This window comes from Pleurodeles waltl, chromosome 4_1, assembly GCF_031143425.1.
Source record: "Pleurodeles waltl isolate 20211129_DDA chromosome 4_1, aPleWal1.hap1.20221129, whole genome shotgun sequence".
Classification (NCBI taxonomy): Eukaryota; Metazoa; Chordata; class Amphibia; order Caudata; family Salamandridae; genus Pleurodeles; species Pleurodeles waltl.
Window position 1 is genome coordinate 486,576,401 of NC_090442.1, and position 19,671 is coordinate 486,596,071.

Below are 19,671 nucleotides of genomic sequence, written 5' to 3' on the forward strand. Positions count from 1 at the left end.
ATGCCTCCTGTTGTTTTTTTAGATGAAAGGAAACTGGGAAGGGATGGATTATCTTGCATAAGTATGAAAAAGTATTGGTATTGTATGATCGGATCATGATTTGGCAGATGGCTTGTTATTTTGCAGCACAGAAGATAGGGCATTAGTGAGAACGAGTGTACTCATTAAAGAGAGAAAGAAAAGAGTACAAGGAAATCTTGTGATATGAAAGGAAGGCGTTGTTTCACATTGATGCACAGTAGACTAGGAAACATATTCTTTTCAGAAATCTTTAGACTCTCCATCAATGTTTTTTAAGTTAGGCGGGGTACTTAGGAGTCTGTACTGGGGATGACTAAATGAGAGAAGCCTCGTTGACAGCCACGGAGCTCCAGGTGGTACAGAACATTGCTATCATAATGTTACACGTACAGGAATGCTTATGCATTCACCTGCCTCCTCCTGCCTTCATATAGTTCCTGCCTTTGAACAGAGGCATGGCAGAAGCACTATAAACACCACACCGGTAATGAGACAGCGAGCAGAGCCATCATGCACCAGGGGCTTCTAGGCAAAAAGAAGATCTCACTGCTCCTACCCCATTGGTGTTACTCAGCCACTGTACCTCCTCATGACACCACACGACTCTTGAGTATAAATGGAGCTGCACCAGGGATGTGGCAAGAACCTATACAGGAAATATGACAGGTAGGACAGCCCATCGAACAGGTCCCTGCCCAGGTTGCTTCTGAAGTCCCAGTCATTAGGCGCTTTCCTTGTAAAACTCACGGTATGACAGGTCTCCCCCATATCCAGATGCCTCCCGATTGTAAAGGAAGTCATGCTTAATGTCTGCAGTAGCTGAACTCCACGTGATTCTGACATGTATGTCAGATGGAGTGAGTGCTATTATGCTGCTACCCTGGAGCTAGTGCTCTGTGTCTGCTCTTATACCCTTTCGTAGTTATGGTGTTACCTGAATGATGATCCTTGGCTCCCTCTTGGTTTGATTTGTGGGAGCTGTGGCTGGGCTAGTGAGCAACTTTATTGGAAGTTTGTTTAATGTTAATAATTCGTACACCGTTTGTTATGACGGCAATAGGAATGGATGATTGTAGCAAGTGTGAGTGTGAAGTATGAATGCAATGTGTGTGCTGCACAATAGGCAAGCATGCACAGCACTGAAGGAAAAAGTCACAGCAATTGTGTGACAGTTAATTTTACTCACAAATAACCACTAAAATACTGACGGCAATTGGTGGGTGCTCCATTTCAGTTGTTGTAGACACGTTAACTGTAGATGAGGAGTGAGAGGGAAATAATCTTGATGTGGCACATCAGTGTATGCATACTGCATTGTTTGCAGTTATTTCCTGGCATTTCCAGAACGTGTGGTCTGTGCCTTTCTGTGATGCTATTTCTGGAATGCAGCTTTCATATGAAATTGAGCAGGATCACTATTTAGACATCTTCCAGATTCTTGAAAGAAATCTTAACTGATGATTCTAGTTTTTACTGCAGTAGATGAGGATGAGTAACAGTGTAAGAAGTATGAGGCCTCATTCTCTTATAAAGAGGTGGTATGGAACACCATTTCACCTCTTCCTCATATGGCTATACCTGGTATACTATTCAAAAAGGATTCTGGGCTGCTTAGCCAATGGAAATGTTATTGTACTTCAAGTCAATGATGTAACTTGCTTACCCAATCTCTATCTATCTTCTCTCAAGCATGCAGCAAAATCCTCATGTGCATCCTCCTACATGGATGTCTATCATACTTCCCCGTACCCCAAAATGGACACACCGCAGTGCACTCACATACTTTACCAAACAGGTAAAAGTACTTAGTTTCTACAACGAAACCTGCCGGAGTTTGCACCATGTAACCCTCAAATGCCCTGAAGGAACACAAACAAAAGGCCTTGACAAGATAAGGGCAAGATCGGAGGAAATCTGCTACAGCTAGGTCTCTAGGGAACCCAGGGAATATCCCTAAACATTCAGCCCTATCTGAGAGTTGCTTACACTAGTCAAATACCTATATATGGTCTTACGAATCACGAGTGCTCTCCTTACTGAGTCCCCTGCCCACTCAGAAGTCAGAGCACCTAGCAAAATTAATGTAGCTATCAGTACCAGTTCAAACTCCAGCTATCTCCCTCTACAGCATGTGAGCACCATAGTTAAAGATAATGGTTAAGGAGAGATAGCTGGCTGTGGTCTGAGTCCAGACACTGCTGTGGGGAGCAGAGTGTCAGCTTTCTACTGTCTTGGGACTTTTCTGGGCCTCTTCTGCTTTTTCCAATAGGTCCAAGCATCCAGATGCTTAAGATTATATGTATGGTCCCCTATCAGTGTGTTACAAATATCACCCCTAAATTTAAGACACACTAAACAGCCAGCTAATAAGTACAAAAAGATAGACCCCACTAAAAGAACCAAACACATTTATAATATGTCAGTTGGCTACCATAAGCCTTTTAAATGTACCTTTCAGAAAACAATACTCACCTTGCTCAAACAGAACAAACTAAGTTGACCCCCTGTGTCTCATGCACATGGTCACTTTTTCTCCACGTACTGCACATATGTGTGTAGGTATGTATACAGTATTTGTGTAGTGCAAACATAGTGTGAGAAATTGGGTGGTGGTTGGTGGGGGGAGGTGAAACCCTTCTCAAGCAGGATCCACAATCCTTGTCAGGGTGAACCACAAAAAGACACTACTCTAACCTGTGCTTACCCCTCTGAGCATAGTTGTAAGTTTCTTAGGCTCAGGGGAATCAGGTATATGTGTTCTTCATTAATGTCAGCAAAAGGGTTAGCTTACAACATGTTGATTAATTAGTGCAACATATGAAATTGACATTACATTTTATACTAATGCATATAAACTAACCCCACAATCCAGATAATTTCTTATGTATTTTCTGCATTTGTAAGATACATAGGGTCAGACTTACAAGAAAGTGACTGTGACGTGCCACTTTTCTTGTGCTCCCCTGCACCCCTTAATTTCACCATGTGTGTGCTGTATTTACAATACAGCGCATCATGGCACTCCTTAGGACAATAGCGTCATAATTGATGATGCTATTGTGGTACTTTGTAGGATTAGCAGCATAAATTGTGTCACTAATCCTGCAAAGTAAAGAGAGGCCCAGTGAAAGTAATGGGTGCGTCATTTTAACACCTCCTCTGAGCAGGTATTAAAAATTATGCTAAAAATGGGGCAGTGAAATTTTGTAAATTTCACTATGCCATTTTTACGGGCCTCCCTGCGCCAGGACGCCCCCTTTCCATCCATTATGCCTGGTGCAGGCATAATGTGGAACAAGGGGTTACAAAGTGGCACAATGTAAGCAGTGAGCCATTTTGTAAATATGGTGAAGGAGAATGGCCTTCTTAACGCCACATTAGCGTAAAAAAATGACGCTAGTGTGGCACTAAGAGGTGCTAGGGACTTGCAAATCTGGCTCATAGACTGTTTGAATAAAGCCCCACAAGCTCTGAGCCTATGTATTACTAATATACAACAATAAAGGGTGGTAGAACCCCTGTACTGATTTCCTTGCAGTTCGCTGATTTACTAGTCATTCTTTACACAAGACCAGGCCCCCCCAGTCCGAAATGTGGTTTACCCAATGTGACCACAATGAGGCAGTGATCCTGGGAAGGAAGAATACCAGAAGGCATATCCTAATTCAGTCAAATGGATATTGTAGCATGGAAAGAGGACCTCTACGGATAAAGCAAGACAGCCTGCATCTAATTCGCTCAAGTTCTTTAAATAAAGTCCCTTCTAATCTCCCAGACATTCGACTTTGTACGCGGTAAGTTTACAGTGCTGCCAGTAGAAGCAGTCACACGCTGTAATTTATAATGCTTGAATGTTAGTAACCAGCTCTAAATGTCAGGTTTTTAATTGTTTGCATTCTTATGAGTTGTAAAATTAAACATCATGATTGGAGTATCCAGGAAGTAATATCTGGGTTATCCCCGCCCCTTGCGCACGCGGGACGCACACTGCGCACCAAGAAGCAGTTCCACACGGCGGGTCGCGTGGTCCGAGAAGCGACGGTGTCTCGTACGTGGAAAATGAGGCATGACTGATATTTTGGCAGCCATCCATTATATGTATACACTAACCAGCCTGGCAATCTTTGCACGAAACGATATTAAAGGAAAATATAATTGATAATTACAAGGAATAATTGAACATTATCTTTATGATCTTTAATATGCCTCCATACCGAGCCAGCTCGATTCATCTTAAAGGCCATTAGTTTCTGAAAATGAGAATACAGCGAAGTACCATTACGGGTCATGATGGTATCATTTGTAGAGTAAACACATGTATTCATACATCATCCCAGGGCAAACAAACCATATAACAGTCAGCGTGACAAGAAAAGGCTTTTCTTAGCACAGAGGGAAGCAAATCTGAGTGCACATTTTGCCCACGTGGAGGAGAATATGTATGGTGAGACAAGTGCAGTGCGAACATGAAATGGTACAAAGTTAGGAGGAAATAATTTATTTCTATTTGCAATCAGTAGAATAGTATTGCAGAGAGCTGCCTATTTACACAACCATGCATTCTAGGAATGAAATAAGCCTGATTCAACTAGTGCATGATGGACTTGATCCCCAGACACCCACACCCACACATTTCCTCGGTCTAAAGCACTAGTAGTGCTGTGAATGGCCGTACTGTCCACGCAACAAAGGGTTCCGTATCTCTCCTACAAAATGAAAGATACCGCACAGGTAGTGACTCCTCCCACTAAACAGGCAGGGGGATTGTCTGAGGATTTATTCCTAGCTTTATCCACTCTAGGAAGTGATATGCTTATGTTCTACTATAAACTTAAATGGTGAATCAGTCACATAGCCAGAAGTCCATGTAAGAAACAAGGTGCTAGTCACAGACAAGGAATCCTTGTTGGAACAGCATCCACTGCCATCCAGAAGCTTGCCTTTCACAGTATACTTCACTGTTAACAAGATGATCCAGAACAGGACTCATCCATTCCTGATGGTTACCACTTGCAATGTCTGCTTTGTGTTTGGTGCCGGGACCGATCTGTAATCAAGATGTCCTGTCTGGGGTAAAACGTGTTGGCTAGTCTGCGTTACTACGTTTGAAGATTTACAATACAATTAATTGATCATTACATTATGGCACCCGTCTTGTAACAAATCTACAGAACAGTATTTTATCAACCATGATCTATATTGGACTGAATTACTTTAAAGAATAAGTCTCAGATTACTTCTGAGCGTTCACTTTATATTGGATTTATTGATGTAAGAGGAATGGTTTCTGAGAAGTGGAACAAAGAAGGGTTGAGCGCATTGTAGCTACTTGTGGTTACTAACAATGGGGCGGCCCTTTAGGGCCAACGCTGCTCTGTTTTCTTTGGATTACCTTGTGAATGTTTGTAAACTGAGGGGCATATTTATGTGATAGTCATGTAGTGCAGTGCAGCAAGACATCCTGCGCTGCACTGCGTGACAGGGAAAGGGCAGGAATGTGCTGTATTAAAAAAAACTAATGCAGTGCATTCTTACTTTCCCCCCTGCGCTGAAGCCCTGTTGGCTGCCTAGCACAACACAGGCACGCTTGTACCAAGGTGCAAAGGTGCCTGTGTTGCATACAGGATTGTTTTTGTGAAGAAAGGGGGCACTTTCCAGCACAGAAGCAATCTAGAGAGGCTTTTTCCTTTCTTTGTGTGTTGCATTCTACAGCACACATAGAAAGTGGAAAAAACGAGGAGAAATAAAGATATTTCTCCTTGTTACACCTGTCCTGGGGGCGCATTCCCAGGTGTACCTGTTCTTGTAAATCTGAGGATGTGTCAACCATGTTGCATGGGAACAGCCACTTCACACCCATGGAAATGCCTCCCTGGCATAGAGTAAGGCAACACAGCAATGTGTGCTACATTACATTACTCAAGATTTATGAAGCCACTCAGGGCCAAGCGAGGTGGCCTTGCATAGCTTCATAAATCTAATTTTTCATTTGCTTTACTCTTACAACATGTTGAGTGGTAAAAGAGCGACCCAAAGGGGGTCATAACTATGGCCCTAAGTGAATAACAAATCAAGTAAGATCCGCCACCTGGTTTTACACAACCATGATTTATCGGTTCAAGGTGATGCGCCAATAACACAGAGGGAGAATAAGCTAGAGATCATGTTGGCGCCAGACGAAATACTGTGCCAGAATGTGTCATTCGCAGACACTGCTAAAATAAACCTTAATTCCTTATCAAGATTGTTCCCTGGGCCTCTTTAATGTTATTGGGCCACTGCTACCATGTCAGTCCATTCAAAAGTGACTTGCTTTTAAATATTGTTTACTCAGAAGTGTGTTAAGGTGCTCATGGATGTGGAAATGGATCAGGAAGTTAGCAGAGAGGGTTGGGGAGTGTGGTGGTGATGCAACTCAGCAGACGGGGGAGAAGCAGCACAGCAGCTAGGATGAGGGGCAACATGAGGGAGAGAACACACGGGTAAAGGGAGAAATACGCAGGCAAAAGAAAGCAATGTACGGCACGGGGTGAAGCACACAAGCAAGTCACAGCAACACAAGTGCAATGGTAAGCAAAGGTTGGGCTGTAAAACCCATTCTCTTTTACTAAGCCTACGTTATGTCTTATGCAACCATACAGCCTGTGCTGTCTAGTATGCTCAAAGGTAGAGGGATATTCCACAGAAGCCGATAAAATGTCTGAGATAGTCACACACAGTTCAATGCCATGACTGCGAGTAATTGCTGTAAACATCGGTGCAGCTTACCATGACCTCAATGCAATCACCACAGAGTGAATGTGTAAGTACGTTCTGAAGGTGTACAACTAAAGTATGTAAACTTGCAACCGACGACGTATCACACAAGTTCATACTAGGAGAGAACCAGAAAGTCTCAACAGTCATTCATCTCATTTTAGACTACGAAAAAGAACATAGTCACAAAGGAATTGCTATATTCGTACCACTAACGGAGTGACCAAAATATTTACTGTTTCAATGTAGAAGTCACTGGAGCGAACATTTACTAAGCCTGTGTTACTGACAATCTCACCCTGCATCTCAACATCCCGTGCATGAATGGACCACATTCACTATTTCGGCTTCCTATTCTCATCCCAATGCATGTGGGAACTCGTCAGCAGACCTTTTGATGTGGTCAAACGACCAGTGATGATTTGGTTACGGCCAACTATCAAACTAGATTTCTTTTATTTATGAACCATATTTCAAGTATTGTCCAAAGTGGTGAAAGTCTATCATTTGTAGGCCGTCACACAAAATGTATGGGCTTTCTATGCATGCTTGCATTTTAAATTATAGGTCAGCCCAGATTCGATTTTTAGTAAAAATCATTATTTAACCTATGAGACATTGCTCAATAATAATGGAGTCTTTTTTTCTTGGACTTTATTCTCTCAGCAAATAATAAGCACGAAGTGTGGTGCAGGTAAGAAAGGCGGATTTACACATGTATTTTATTGTAAGTGTTTTGACGGATGAATGGTATTAACCACTTTCACTCACTGAAACTTAAAAATGCTCATCTAAGCAGTCACGAGAAATTAAGTATTGATCTATTAGCAACGATGTGTTCTTTCATTTTTGATAAAACTTACAAGTGTTACGCATAGGATAGCAACGATTTTCACTTACTTTCAAGGAATTATGTTTTCTGCATCACCCCAAACTGCAGCTGTGGATTGTCTGGTACAAAGATAGACAGCGTCGCCAGGATGCACAGCCTGGCTGTATGCGAGTGACTCAACATCAGGGGCAGCCTGTCCCAAGATGCACAGCCTGGCTGTATGCGAGTGACTCAACATCAGGGGCAGCCTGTCCCAAGAGGGCACGTGTAGAGGTGGAAGTAGATAGTGGAGTCTCAGAACATTGCTCCTGGGCTTCTACAAATAAGCATTTCGCAGCCTTTTCCTCAATTTCTGTTTGCTGATTCCAGTCAATCTCACTACTTGTAGGGGATTTCAGGGACAATACCGTTTTGTAAAAAGTATTCATAGGGGCAATGTTAACATCGAGCAAAACTGGATTTTGCATTCTATAAAATGGGATGCAAAAGAGTAACACAAAAAGTATCATTCATAAATTTGAGACAGGATTGCTACACTCCCGGAGCGCTAATGGAGAGCTGGAACAAGGCCACATTTAGAGCTTGTACCACAGGAAATGTTGCAGGGGTTGCTGAATCCTGGATTAGCATCCAGTTTATGGATGAATGTGAAGACCAACATGTGGACTGAGAGAGAACAGCCCAGCCTGTTACCTGTACCGCCAAATCACCATGTCTCCCACAAACTCTGCAGGCAATGGCACATTGGAAAATTGGGATACTCTGGGTAGCAATGGTGGAGGGGGACCTGTGACAAGCTGTCACTGCATGGGGGCACAGGGCCAAACCTTACTGCTAGGGCACATATCGTTACCTGCTCTTTCGTTGTATTTGGTGGAAGGAGCTTTCTGCTGATGGTCTGTGCAACCAGGGCAGGTGGGCAAATGATAGGCGTGATGGTTTGGTGACCAAGCAGCGAGGCCCTTTGGAGCCATCTGGTGCCCCTGTCACAATGCTCTTGCACACTGCCTGTGATCTGTCAGATTTCTGTTGGATGCTGTAGAATGAGCCATACCTGTGCTTTAGACAACATACTTCGTAGCTCATAACAGGCATCCAGACCTATCGATTAGAAAGTTCTTGTGGTGCATGGAACACAACCATGTTGCTGGACACGCAGTACCATTCCACTGTCCCATTCTCCTCCCAGCCTTGCCAGAAAATGCAACTTTGGCACAGAGTGGTACAATAATTTGAGAAACCAGGATAAGAACTTGGATATCATATTTCATAGTCTACAATCTAGGCATTGCCTCTCATAACTGTTGAATGGTATACTATGGAATTGCAGAGATTTGAGATGAACTACACACACTTTTTGGCCTGCTTGTATTTCAGTACTGTGTTTATAGTATGCCATACCTGCACATTATGTCATCTCGTTCAATAATACAGCATAGACTGTATGTTGCAGGTTATAACATATATTTGGCTGACTAATTGAGCAAAAAGAAAGAATGGTACATTAATGCTTTAGACCAAACAAGTACTTTTGCTGGTGAGAAGGTTACTTGAGGGTGATCTTAATCAGAGGTACAGGTGAATTTGCGTGAAAGGAAACATTGGTGTAAATCATAATTTATTTGTTTGATTGATCAACTTTGGTGAATATTAAATATTGTACCATAAAAAACACTTGTTACCTGCTAAGTACTCAGACTGACACAGAACCCTTCGGACCTTTAATCAAGTTCTGTTGCACATACTATACATCTCAACATGTTATTGGCTACTTTTGTATTACACACGTTATATTCCATATCTGGCTGAAAATATCCGCTTCTATTGTTGACTCTCAGTATAGGTGTTATTTTAATAGAAAAGTGGAGCTTCTGAAGCAATAATGTGTTAATATTATATCTTGAGCGGTGCCTGTCTATGAACCTGATACACTAAATGTTCCTCTCAAATATAAATCCATGCATGCATTTCTCCTGTAAAGGTGGAATTGGAATTAGACAAAAACGTAAGATATTAGTGCCACCAGGAGCACTTAGATGAACTATTAAGGTTGAGTATTTTTGAGCGCTATAATGCTTCTTAGAACCAGACCTTAGGTGCGTTAAATGGCAAATATGTTGCCTCACAATGGAGTGACAGGACAATATGACCAATGTACACACTAGCTGGGATGAAGTGCACTGCTAATGCAGCACCCAGCAAAGTCCTTGTACTCTGCTGGGTATAATAAACAATCACAAAGAAAAAAGTTATGTTTGTAAGATTTCACAGGGGTAGCAATTCCCCAAAAATTGCACTCCGCAGAAAGAACAAGTGGAGCATGCTGCAATCCATTTGAAGATGTCTGCTCCCCAAGCTACTGCCACAGCTGCCACTTCCTCGGGCGAAGGGGTCCCTCAAATACATCTTACACTTTGCTGACAATCAAGTGGCCTAGTTAGTGGTTAGCCATTTAATGCTTAGCCATCTCAAAAGTGGTTACAAATTATTGGTACATTTCCTAGTGAGTAACGTGGAGAAAAGAAGCGCCAGTTTTGCAAACACCTCCCACTCACTTTGTCTGGGATGTGCAAAGAATCACAATCATTAGTTTTGTGTCTCAAGTTACATTGCCTCGTCTTCTTTTCTCGCCAGGTCGACCACTAGATGCAGTTCAGGCTTTACAGTGTCAAAAAGTGTTTTACACAGTACATATGAGTTACAGGCTTATTAGATAGGAGTGGAAGCAGTGGACGAGCTCACGCACAGTTAAGTAACCCTGTGTCCAAGATATAATAGGCATTGGCAGAGAAAATAAATCTGGTTTCAGCCAGCTAGAGCAATGGCTACGTTTTGTTCATACCTCCTACTGAAAGCATATTCTGCAAAAGTAAAAACAAAAGAAAAAAAGAAACATCCCCATATACATCTGGGCACCATATTCTTGAAAATAATATTTTGATGTAACAGTATTCCCAGTGATGTTTTCTTAAAAAAAAAACCTTTCAGTTGTGCCATGCATTTTACTATTGCTTTTTATGAAAGGGGCAGGAAGAACTCATCACCCAAAAAGCGCAGTACAGGCAGTACAGGCAGGCTACATTTTCAAAATGTCATATAAACACTTTATAACAGCAACTTCAAAAAGGAGACAGGAAATAAATCACAGTCTTGCTAGGCACCTGAAGAAAAGCAAAACAAATAGCAATTTTTCAATCTGTAAAGATAATTTACAGAAAATAAAATAAAAAAAACACATTTCAAAAGTGCTTAGTGACTAAGGAGAAAAGAACCATTGTGAACAATGTGCAAAAGCTGTGTGCAGTAGCTCAAAATGAAGGAAGCCCGTGAGTAAAGTAGGTGGACTCATTGCACCGTACTATATGCTATGGTGGGTGGAATCAGAATGTGAATGACAGTTCAACAGGCCAGTATGTGAAGCCTACTGACCAAAAGCCCCCATTAGTAGTTATACTGTGTATGATGTTTTATAAAGATAATATAAAGGCAGGCTCTCCCAATATCTTTCATTTGATTTAAACTTGAAATGTCCAGATGTTCCTGACTGTGTTTGGTTCATGTCAGTTTGCTGCAGTTTCCTCCTTCTCCACTAACATTCCTCTAATAAGTACAGAGACAGGTTTCCTGAGTGTTTGTTCCCCAGTTTTGCTGACAGGGCCCTCCCAGCAGGGCAGCTGCCCCATCAAGTTCCTTTATTCTTCAGGCTGATCCAATGACAGTCACTCACACCATTTTCTGGGCAGCTCTGGCCCGGATGTGTACTGTTGAAGCCAATGCAAGTGTGTGAGACTTTCAGACCTAGTTTAGGGGTGGGGGCAAGTCAGACAACACCTCTAAATATTGTTTTTATGACATCTGCACTTAACAGCAACGCTCATGAATTAATTTGATTTCTAATATATAGCTAAGTATTGGAAAGATGAAAGTTCCAAAGCCAAATTAGGTATGTATTTTATGCATAAATCAGAACTTAGCAAGCAATACGCTTGCTTTAGCTTGTGCACTTTTGAATTCCGTTACTGCTGAGACCTACCAGGTACATACATGCCATGTGTCACTTCGACATATTGTGCACATAATGCTTACATGCCCCAAGACACATTTTATAGGTGATACGGCATTAGAATTAGGCTTCAAATATGCGAAAAAGAATTAATTCTGATATGTTTTTTGGGGTTAAAGGGCTTGCAGCTGCAGCTTTTGTGCCTTACACTTAAACTTCATCATGTAGATGGGGCCACATGTAGCATATGATTATTAGGCTACTTCTGCAGTTTTTGCACATTTTACCATTGCCTAACTTATAAACAAAATATTCCAATATAGGTTAGCCAATTGGTCTTTGTAGTTTATGGGTAATACTGCAATTCACAGGGAGGTGTTTGCAAATTGAGTAAAATAAACTGGATTAAAAATGCCAAAAATCATATTCCTACAGTAGAATTGTGTTTAGGGTAAAAAGTAAAGGTACTGTTTCCAGCATGAAATCAGGGATATGGGATGGCGTGATAGGTGCAAACACTATAGCCTGCTACATACAACCTTGCTGCATAATGGCCCTCTACCTGTCCAGGTAAGGACATGCTACCTCTAGCCTGTTATTGTTTTTATTAGAATTTAGTGCTTATTTTAAGACCACTTACATCATTACAACTCGTTTATGCCACATCTCATACTGTTAGTCATTTTGACTGAATACTTTACACTATACTAATATCCGGCTCATTGGCTCTGTTAAAAAAAACGTACATTTTAAGCATATTTGTTGTGGTGACAGATTACTTATGTGTGAAGTCACTCACTACTTTTCATCATATCTTCAAATATACTTTTGGAAGAACTTTCTCCTGTTCTGTAGGAGTCCGGGTGCGTAGGAAGAGTCCCCTGCCAACTGCCACTCTTAATCGAAGTATAACGCTGTGTAGTTTTATCACAGACTGCACCTGAGTTCACCTACCATCTGTCACACTTTTTTATGAATTCTGCAACAATGTCTTCATGTCTCTTTTTATTTATTGCTTTGCGTTTAATAAAACGTCTTCAAATGTTGAGTGTGTTGTAATCTTACGGACATAACTTTTTTTTCTTTTAATTTATAAGACATTCACATTTCAATATTCCACAGTTCCTTTTTCATTTTAACATCCCTATTGCTCAAGAACAATTATCAATGCATTTTTCTCTTCCAAAGAGCTTTATTAGGGGGAGAATCTGAAACCAGTTGAACCTTTTATGAGTTCAGTCATCTAAGACTTCATACTTAGCCTTCACCCAATACTCGTTATGTGACCCTCACGTTACAATATATTTAATTCACATCATGCACCATTTCACGATTTGAAATGTATTGGTTACATCCTTTGGTGCATTCACTCAAAGATCATGATCCAATTTCTATTTTAATGGTGGTTAATTATGCAAGAATCAGTTTAAAGGTACACTCGTTTTTTTTTGTTAGTGAGCAATTTGTGGCCAGACTGAAACCATAACACTGCCGACCTTTAGTATGTCCACTCCCCAGTATGTACGGCTTAATGAATATACATGCTGAGTTTTGACCATGCAAGCTCTCAGTGCTATATTGTCCTGTATTCATTCTTGTTTCACGTTCATTTGTAAAGAATATTCGGAACCTATTTCCAGTCTCAGAACATGCAAAGTGCTGCACTCTACAAACATGCATTGCAATTCATGTCCTCTAACCAATCTGGAAAATCTCCAAAAAAAGTCCATCTATCTGTCAAACATGGATTGGCTCTTTCTGGCATATGATCATGCTTTCAAATGGAATACAGAATTCACATATTGTTGTTTAATTTCCTTTCAGTATCTAAATTGTAATCAATGTGTTCTGAATGAATGCATAGTGAATTGTCTTAGCATCCCATTTACCATAATTTGTATTTCTATTGTTGACTCCTCACAGATTGGTCTAGCACATTGTGATGTTCATTCCAGAACTATCACACTCAAAATCAGAATTCCGGGGTGTGAAACAGGGGGTGCATAAAGATCTGCACCGGGGCCCCCTCTATTTTATATTTAATTGATGTCTGCCTCTGCCAGAACATTCTTTCAAACATCACACTCTGCTGAATGGGGAGAAGGGCATTTTTAACACAGGCCTCACGTCTATGGAATAGTTTACCCAGCTCCTTGTGGAAGACTGATGACATGGGTCATTTCAGAAAGCTGCATAAAACATAGTTTGTTTATGTTTTGGCGCCAGGGCTCCTGCTTAGGCGTGTGCGCACTTTAGAAATGTAATAATAATAATAATAATAATAATAAACTGTGATCTGTGGTGAAATTTTATATATACATTTTCTGTAAGTGTTGTCTAGTTAGCTGGTTAGTGCTTTTTATATTAATCATCAAAAGTGAGGAAGAGAAGAATCTTACAGTGAGTTAGTCATTTGTTAAAAGCATGTGTGCGCCCTACTGTAGTGAATCAAACAGTTTTCCTTTCATCTAGTACCAAGTCAGTGAAGCGCCACTTCTAGCGTTCTGCTCCAGACTAAACAATAATCTTTCTTGATCTTGTATTTTAGTGCCAGTGTGGAATCTACGGTGCACTGTTATGTTCAGGTAGGCCTAAGAGTTTGTCAACCTCAGACTACGGAGTGCTGTTTGACTCACAGCTTCTTGCGTGCCTGTTTCTGAAGGCTAAACGTCTATTTGATGGTTCCAATGAGGTGCAAATATATGTGTGTGGGTACAGCGTCTGTTATGCGAACTAATGTGGTTCTCTAATATCACCACCCGGAACAACTACCTCCCCAGTTTGGTAAGTGACTCATATATTTTAGAAGTTTAGCTACCCGTCCAAATCGATAATATTTAGTATAACGCTTTGTTGTGAAAGATGCACATTACTAATCTGTGTTCCAGCAACACTAAAACATGATCGTAGTCAACAGTTCTGGTGAAGCAAAATATTTCATATCACCTTTATCGTTCAACCCTTTCTGCTGTATATTGTCTGGTTTGTGCATCCAGTAGTGTTCTCTTTGTAATAAAATTATTTTAAGGAGTCTTCTTTTGTTTGGCACATTGATGTTTTTCTAAAATGTGGAATCTTATCTGACTCATATTATGTCTGTGTTCATCCCAGTGCACTTCCAGTGGTGCTTTTTTGGTTGTGGGGTTACAAATATTGTTTTTATGTTCAGAAAAACGGGTCTTTTCTTAACGTCTTGTCTTGCAAAGTATCCCTTTCCACATGAGCACTTGATCAGATACACACAGACTGCAGTGTCACATGTGGTGAAATGTTCGAAAGCAAGCTTTTCCCCTGTGGATGGTGGATGACAAAAGTCCCTTTGATAATGCCTTCTGAGGGCTGAGGCCTAAGTTATGGAATTGTCTTCTGCTTAGATATCACCACTTTACGGAAGATCAATGTCAATTTCGTGAGGCTCTAAAGACATGCTCTGCATTCTGCTCTTCTCATCTATGCTTGCCTTTGTCCGGCTTGGGTCGTGGGCTGGGTTTCTTTTTTGCTTCTAGAGACATGATAACAACGATTGAAAGAGCAATTTAGAAGTGAATGATCTAAAAAACACTCTCCCAAAAAAACGCACAGCAGCTGAAGTGACCTTTTAGCCATTTGAAGGGATTTATAAGGAAAGATGCAGTGACCTCTGTCAGAACATTTTTTCAAAATAAATCACTCCATATCTTGTGTTTGTTTTAATATCCGTCGAGAAAACACTTTTGCTTGGAAACTCAACCTGCCTCAAGACAACTCTCAGCTCCTTGTCGTTAGTGGAAGATGACACAGCCTACAGTTTTTGCAAATACCCTTCGCAGTCACAGACTGAGCCCAGGATGACGATCCCTAAGAAGTTTAAAACTGCTTTTTTTCTTTAAACATATCATGTTAAGCTGCAATGAGAATGTTTCCTTCGGCTGCAACCCAGCGGAGGGTGGAGATCAGTGTTAATTCCTGTTGCAGACAGGGCTGCAGAAAATAGGATACTGAAATGGCTGAAAATGTGTACAAATAACTAATAAATTTAGCTTTTCTGCAGCACCCTCAAAGACGCCTGAAACAACTATATGTGCTGAAAAATATGCAATACATACTCTTTGAAAAAACAACTGGTATTGTGAAGAAGTGTATCATCAGACTGCGTCTTCAGCTTGGCAATATTTAAATATTATAATTGCTGTAATGCTCTTATAAGCATGTAAAGGAAAATGCTCTCCTTTGGCTATGTGAGGAGAGTGCAGAGTATGTTTTGATTAGCCAGTTCCTTATTATGACCCATGAGTGACGTAATGGATCCCATGCATTCTAAAACAGCAGGCAAACAAAGATTCTGTCCTATTCATGGAGAACAGAGGTGCAAAAGGCAATGCAAATGTTATACTGCCACCCGAGCTCTACACCTCATACAATCATTATCTGTGAATTGGGACTTAATGGCAGATAAATTATTCATGAACATATGAAGATGAGCAAAATGTGGATTGCAAATGCACAGGCAACATTTGGGGAATGAAGCTCTACATTTAAGTCCTATTGAGAGAAAATAAGAATGCAGGGTGATTTCTGAGAATTCAGTCGATGTCACTGTTAGACTTTCATCCTTGGCGTGGTCTCCCATAACTTTTTGCCTCTGTTTCTCAGGTTGTTGATGTGTGCTGGACTCTGATTTTACTGTTTTTGTTACTCTGGGCACTTTATCACTGCTAACCAGTGCTAAAGTGCAAGTGCTGCTTTACAAAATGTTTAAGTAATTGGCTTATCCATGATTGGCATATTTGATTTATTAGTAAGTCCCTAGTACAGTGCACTAGAGGTGTCCAGGGCCTGTAAATCAAATGCTACTAGTGGGCCTACAGCACTGTTTGTGCCACCCAAATAAGTAGCTCTGTAATCATGTCTCAGACATGCCACTGCAGTGTCTGTGTATGCAGCTGTAACTGTAAATTTGACTTGGCAAGTGTACCCACTTTCCAGGCCTAAACCTTCCCTTTTCTTACATGTAAGGCACCCCTAAAGTAAGCCCTAGGTAGCCCCAAGGGCAGGGTGCAGTGTATGGTTAAGGTAGGACATATAGTAATGTGTTTTATATGTCCTGACAGTGAAATATTTCTAAACTCGTTTTCACTGTTGTAAGGCCTGTCCCTCTCATAGGTTAGCATGGGGGCTACCTTTAAATCTGATTAAAGTGAAGATTCCCTTTGGGAGCAGATGGGCATATGGAGTTTGGGGTCTCTGAGCTCACAGTTTAAAAAGACATCTTTTAGTAAAGTTGATTTTAAGATATTGTGTTGGAAAATGGCACTTTTAGAAAGTGAGCATTTTCTTGCTTATACCATTGCTTTGACTCAGCCTGTTTTTAGATTCCCTGTCTGGGTCAGTTTGACAGTTGGGCTGGTTGCACCTCACACTAGACAGTGACACAAAGGGAGCTGGGGTGTAGTCTACATTTCCTGATGAGCCAACTGTGCTAGGAGGGAGGAGAGGAGTTATCACTCACACCTGAAAGGGTTATATCTGCCCTCACTCAATGCAGTCTCCAACCCCCTGGTGAGTGTCTGGGGCCTGGCCAAGGCAGGATTTCACATTCAAAAGAGACTTTACTTTGAAGTAGGCCTACATCAAAGGAGAAATTGGGTATAAGAAGGGCACCCAAAACTACTGACTTTAGAACACTTCTGAAAACCAAGAGGAACCTCTGCCTGGAGAAAAGCTGAGGGAGGAAGAGCTGAAGAGCTGAGGAAGAAGAGCTGTCCTGCCTGTGACTGTGTTTTGTGGAGCTATCCTGCAGTTGCTGCTTCTGCCAGAGTAAGAGGACAAAGACTGGACTTTGTGTGCTTTCCATCTTGTGAAGATCTCCAAGGGCTTGATTTAGAGCTTGCCTCCTGTTGTTTGAAGTCTCAGGGACAGCAAAGACTTATCTCTGCCAGCAACTGGAGTCTCTGTGGAGACTCCTACTCTGCCCTGTGGTGCCCATCCAGTTACTGGGACCCTGAAAGGAGAAGCTGGCAGCCTAAGAGGAGGAAATCCACGCACTGAATGCCGTGCGTGGAAAAGATCGACACGACTCTGATCTGCGGCTGAAGAAATGCTGTGCCGCTGGCTTTGTGGCTGAAAATCGACTCTCACCTGCAAGGCAACCAAAGAATTGACGCACGGAGCTGGAAAAACGACACGCAGCATAGCTGACGGAGGCTGGGAGATTGCAACCCGTGCTGCGTGGTTTTCGGATCATCGTGCGTCTGGATTTCCGATGCAAACACCGCTGGCATGTAAAAACAATGCAAGGCCTGCCTGGACCCGAGAGTGCTGACCAGATCGACGCATCGCTCTCCTGTGGAGAGAAGAAACAACGCGCCCTGACCAGACGAAAGGAGAAACTACGCAAGGTCTCGCTTGTGAGTGAAATCGACGCATCGCAAGCCCTTTTTGACACACACTCACCCGTGCAGGGTTATTTCTGACGCATCCAAGGTACATTTTCACGCTAACAGTGTTAGTGTGTGTTTAAAACTACATAAAGACTCTTTTTGATTTTTAATTGATAACTTGACTTGTGTATTGTGGATTTTTGTTGTTTTGGTCTTGTTCTGTTTAGATAAATATTTCCTATTTTTCTAAACCTGTGTTGTGCCATTTTGTAGTGTTTTAATTAAGTTACTATGTGTGTTGGTACAAATACTTTACACCTAGAACTCTGAAGTTAAGCCTACTGCTTGTGCCAAGCTACCAAGGGGGTAAGCAGGGGTTAGCTAAGGGTGATTCTCTTTTACCCTGACTCGAGTGAGAGTCCTTGCTTGGACAGGGGGTAACCTGAGTGCCAACCAAAGACCCCATTTCTAACAGTCACAATCTATCCTTTCACAGGGAAGTATTTTGTATTTATTATCTCAACATATGTGACAGAAATTGCTCACATTTATCTGGAAGGATAGGGGTATATTCTGGTTTGAAATAATTTGGAGCAATAGGTGTGCCTAACATGTTCCTGCTCTTCTTACAAGCTATTTATCATGGAAATAAAAACGCATCAGAAAAAAAACTTTCGAACAAACTGGATTGGTATGGACTTGAATCGATAACCTTTTTTGAGGCAATAATGGCATGAATGGGCCCATCTAAAAATTCTCTGAAACTTAAACTATGCAGTATATAAAGAGAATACATACAAAGAAAGGGCCTGATTCACAAAGGTATATTTAGACCTGACGTCTAAGTCAGAAATGATGTCTAACTTTAGACCTGAGGGCTAATGTTAATGCTAAAGTCTTGATCTCTAAGTTTAGACCTGACGTCTAACTTTAGAGTTGAAGTCTAAGTTTAGACCTGATGTCTTATTTTAGACTTTGGATCTAAAGTTAGACTTCAGGTCTAACTTGAATTTCAGGTCTAAAGTTGGGTTTCAGGTTCAAAGTTAGACTTCAGGTCAAACTTAGACTTCAAATCTAAAGTTAGACTTTAGGTCTAAACTTAGACTTCATTTCTAGGTTTATCTTTGTGTATCGGGCCCATAGAATTGAATTTGGTATATCCATGTCACATTTCCTCATGTGAAATTGATCCTCCTAAAGATTTCATTAAAAATAAAATCCACTTAACTAATGACTTGTATGTGTGAAATCCAGACCTAACCAGGGGCTGCATTTTAAATGTGCACTTTCCTTTCTAAACTTTGCATGACCCATATTGGCTTGACTTGCCTGATTTGCTAATGTTAACAACTTCCAAACAAACTTTAACTCAGCAGAAATGTTTCCATAGTGACTTTTGCATTGCATTTGAATGGCACAAACTTACTATGGCAACAAAGAAAGCTATATGATTTTATTCTTTTAAACTACTTTGTCTGCATTGGAATATTTAAACTTGCTAAACTAATCTAAAACGTGTTTCTTTTTTAATAGGCTTTAGTGTTGAGATGTATGAGAACAAGTATGACATAAGTTATTCATGCACAACATTTAGGTGAGTGTCCTTTCTCTCAGTGACAAAGACGAGTCGGAAATACTTTATAATTATAACTTATGTAGAAATGTTATTAAATGTATCTTACAGTATAACTGTCTGTGTT

General features: G+C 41.0%; 1 protein-coding gene and 1 long non-coding RNA gene across 7 annotated transcripts in view; one reads left to right on the top strand and one right to left on the bottom strand.

Annotated features, from left to right (window-relative positions):
- LOC138287862 (uncharacterized) overlaps window positions 1–19,552 on the top strand; it is a 41,180-nt gene extending 21,628 nt beyond the window's left edge. The window contains exons 2-3 of the long non-coding RNA XR_011202294.1: window positions 14,161–14,197; window positions 19,505–19,552. This is a non-coding gene — a long non-coding RNA (uncharacterized lncRNA). The remainder of the gene's footprint in view (window positions 1–14,160; window positions 14,198–19,504) is intronic.
- SYT1 (synaptotagmin 1) overlaps window positions 1–19,671 on the bottom strand; it is a 3,823,670-nt gene that overhangs the window by 274,796 nt on the left and 3,529,203 nt on the right. The gene's annotated exons all lie outside the window — the stretch shown is intronic.